The sequence below is a fragment of the Anomaloglossus baeobatrachus genome, unplaced genomic scaffold (assembly GCF_048569485.1).
Source record: "Anomaloglossus baeobatrachus isolate aAnoBae1 unplaced genomic scaffold, aAnoBae1.hap1 Scaffold_2571, whole genome shotgun sequence".
Classification (NCBI taxonomy): domain Eukaryota; kingdom Metazoa; phylum Chordata; class Amphibia; order Anura; family Aromobatidae; genus Anomaloglossus; species Anomaloglossus baeobatrachus.
In genome coordinates this window covers 4,428-8,854 of record NW_027442130.1, presented here as the reverse complement: position 1 = coordinate 8,854, position 4,427 = coordinate 4,428, and positions in this window count along the sequence as shown.

The following is a 4,427-nucleotide window of genomic DNA, read 5'->3' as shown; positions in this document are numbered from 1 at the left end:
TGTTGCCGCTTCGCCGAGGCAGTGCTGCAGTGCTTCCAGCTTGGGACTGGTGTGGAGGGTACAGTGGATGAGGATGCGCAGGAGGAGGAGGAGGCTGAAGAGCATGACATTCCGGAGCTGTAGAGTGTGGGTGAAACACTGACTGAGGTAGGGCCTGCAAACCTTGGTGTGGGAAGGACGTGTTCCGTCCCTCGCTCAGACTGGGTCCCAGCTTCCACAATATTAACCCAGTGTGCCGTCAACGAGATGTAGCGGCCTTGCCCACAAGCACTTGTCCACGTGTCTGTGGTTAGGTGGACTTTGGGTGAAACAGCGTTGTTCAGGGCACGTGTGATGTTTTGTGACACGTGGTTATGCAACGCGGGGACGGCACACCGGGAGAAATAGTGGCGGCTGGGGACCGAGTAACGTGGGACAGCTGCCGCCATCAGGTCGCGGAATGCTTCTGTCTCCACCAGCCTAAAAGGCAACATTTCCAGCGCAAGCAGTCGCGAAATGTTAGTATTTAGAACTGTGGCATGTGGGGTGTTGGCAGTGTATTTGCGCCTGCGTTCAAAGGTTTGCTGAATGGATAACTGAACGCTGCGCTGGGACAAGGACGTGCTTGATGATGGTGTTATTTCTGAGTAGGCAACTGCAGGTGCAGGACCGGAGGAGGCTTGTTCGCAGGCAGCATGGACAGGGGATTGGCTCGCATGCACAACCAGCGAAGACGTAGCAGTGACATTAGCAAGCACTGCTCCTCGACTCTGTTGTACTTCCCACAAAGTCGGGTGCTTGGCTGACATGTGCCTGATCATGCTGGTGGTGGTCAGGCTGCTAGTTTTGGTACCCCTGCTGATGCTGGCACGGCAGGTGTTGCAAATGGCCTTTTTAGAATCATCTGGATCCAACTTAAAAAACTGCCAGACTCGGGAAGACCTAACATTTGTACAGGCACCTTGTGTCGTGTTGTTGTTCCGGGGAACGGTTGCCTGACTTCTGCCTGGAGCCACCACCCTGCTTCTTACTGCCTGTTGGGATGCTACGCCTCCCTCCCCCTGTGCACTGCTGTCCTCGCTCTGCATATCCTCCTGCCAGGTTGGGTCAGTTACTGGATCATCCACCACGTCGTCTTCCTCTTCCGCACCCTGCTCCTCCTCCTGACTTCCTGACAATTGTGTCTCATCATCGTCCACCCCTTGTTGAGACACGTTGCCAACTTCGTGAGAACGTGGCTGCTCAAATATTTGGCCATCTGTACATACGATCTCCTCATGACCCACTTCAACATGAGCTGGCGAGAGGCCAGAATGTGCGAATGGAAACGTGAACAGCTCTTCCGAGTGTCCAAGTGTGGGATCATTAATGTCCGAGGACGTGTACTCAGCCTTGTGGTAGGAAGGAGGATCAGGTTCTGAAATGTGCGGTGCAGTATCACGGCTACTGACACTTGACCGTGTGGAAGACAGAGTGTTTGTGGTGGTGCCAATCTGACTGGAAGCATTATCCGCTATCCAACTAACAACCTGTTGACACTGGTCTTGGTTCAAGAGCGGTGTACTGCTGCGGTCCCCAAGAATTTGGGACAGGACGTGCGAGCGACTAGATGTGGCCCTTTGTTGTGGCAAAATTAGAGCTTGCCCACGACCTCGGCCTCTGCCTGCACCACCATCACGTCCACTTCCTTGTTCCTTGCCAACGCCCTTGCGCATTTTGCAATGCTGTGCTGACGTGTATTCACTAGACTTGGGCGTTATATCAAAGTTTGTGCAAATTGTGCACCTGTACGCTGCCACCGACAGGCACACACGTGCGGTTTTTAAATGCAAGCACGGACGCACTAAGAACCTAACAGGTTTTAGGAGCAAAAATTAATGACGAGAACTCTGACACTATCAGCCACTGCTGACTGACGTGTATTATACACTACACTTGTGCGTTATATAATAGTTTGGTAAAAACGCACACAAGTGCACCTGTACGCTGCCACCGACAGGCACACACGTGCGGTTTTTAAATGCAAGCACGGACGCACTAAGAACCTAACACAGGTTTTAGGAGCAAAAATTAATGACACTATCTGACACTATCAGGACTGTTTTAGACTGTGTACACCAGCCCCAGATATGATGAAGGCTGGTATACGGTCACCACTAGGAATGGCTATATACCCTGCCTGCCTGCCTGCCTGCCTGTATACTGCTACAATAGTCCTGACAAGGACTCTTTTGGTCACTAGCCTGTATTCCAACCTGGCTATACCCTGCCTGTATACAGCAACAATAGTCCTGAGAAGGACTCTGCTACTGTACTCCGACCTGGCTATACCCTGCCTGCCTGTATACAACTAGAATAGTCCTGAGAAGGACTTTTGGTCACACTGTTTGCAGCCCTGCTACGGAAATAGCTATAAAGGGCCGCAAACCTTTCCCTGAAGCAGCGACCCTCTCCCTGCACTGACTGTCTGGATAGCTGTGAGCAGAGCACAGCGCGCCCGCCGGTATAAAGGCTCGGTCACGCTGTGCAGGCCGGCCAATCACTGCAATTCCACAACTAACAGGGCTGTGGCATTGCAGTGGTCTGCCAGCCAATCCCTGCATGAGGGCTGGCTCTCAAAAGAGCGCCAACATGCAGGGATGAAGACCACGAGTACAGCACGAGTATCGCGAGATTACTCGGTCCCCGTCGAGTAGACCGAGTACAGTGATACTCGTGCGAGTACCGAGTAGTAACAAGCATGCTCGCTCATCACTATTTATTAGTAAAATGGCTTACACTCCCCTTTTTTCCACTTTTTTCTTCACTACTTTTATAAAGAAATTTTTCCTTTCTTTATTCTTAATGCAATTTTATATAGCAACACCACCATTTTTTGCCACGAACATAATTTTTCTTGTCCGTCATCCCGTTCACCCTTACAGGGTTGTGGACAGATGCACTTGTCACTACACTTCTAAGACTCAATACAGGGTCTGGAGCTCAATGCTCCCTTTTTGTTTTTTTTTTCTTCTTTTTTTTCTTTTTTTCATTTTGTCCTTCTTCTTCTTCTTTTTCTGATTTTTGTCTCAAAAAGCTGATGAAATTTGAAACACTATACCCCAGTGATTTTATAAATGTTTCTCAATATATCACTTGAGAACTTTTATGGCCGGTATTGTAACAGTTGACCATCCCGGCAGTATTTGAAATACAGCAGTCAGTCCTCTGACGTAGCTCCATATGTGTATATATAGAGGTTCTTCCTCCTTTGATTGCATACTGTTCTTTTTTTGCCCTGATGAAGGAGACAGTGATCTCTGAAACACATTGACCGGAAAAAAGAATAAAGAGATGAAATAATTAACATCAGTTTCCTTTGGTGACAGCGCGGCACGCACCCGATTTTCCTCCTATACGTTATTGCTCTTCTACTAGGGGCTGCGGCTGTCGCCATTTGTAACGTGCATTTAGGGGTTGTGACTGGCACAACCTTAATAGGTGAGTGCAACTACTATTAATTATTTGTTACCTTACCAGGTAAGACCCTAATTTGTGCGTCTGCTCCAGAGTTATTTCCCTGATTATTAATATCTGACAGGCAGTGATTGATCCTGCATTCTCACCTTCCTCTCTGTTGCACATTCTTATTGTTCCTATATGCTCTCTATTTCCATCAGACTTTTTTTGTCCTTCGGTGGGGCTCTAACATATGTGCACTATTTTTTATTTATTTTTATGGATTCCTTTCTTTTTTCATGCTAGCGTTCATTATGCAGTAGTCATTCATGATATATCTTATATTTGTGAATCCATTAGGGCTCTATATGTCTGGTGCATCACATTGGGTCTTTTCAGTGCACAATAGGCACCTTTTTCTGTTATGCTCTGCTGCCACCTTATGGACATCCTATCAGTGATGCCAGAAAAAATGGACATGTCTCCGTGCAGCAATCACGGACACGCGGGTACGCCGCACGGAGACACGTGCAGTGAAAAATCACTGATGTGTGAGCAGACCCATTCATTATAATGGATCTGCGTATCTCAGTGATTCTGTTATGTTTAAAAAAAAGCACAAACGTACCAGAATCACTGACGTGTGAAACAGGCCTTATAGTGTTTTGATTTATGTATGTATTATACAACTTCTGTGGATCTTGTATGAGTGACTTTTCTTCATTTTATTGGATTGTTTTAAAATATTGAAATAAAATCACGCTTCCTATGCATCCTTTTGTATTCTGATTGGCTACTATAATACAGTTTTTAGGCACTGAGATCGATACCAGAGGCATGGTCTTCCGCTTACCAGAGGATAAGCTCAAAAGGCTAAGGGACATAATAGAAGGGTTTAGTGCTGTTAATAAGTAGAGATGAGCGAACCGGTCGCGGTTCGGCTCGAGGTTGGTTCGCCGAACGGACCTCCCGTTCGAGTTCGGTTCGTCGAACGTTCGACGAACCGAACT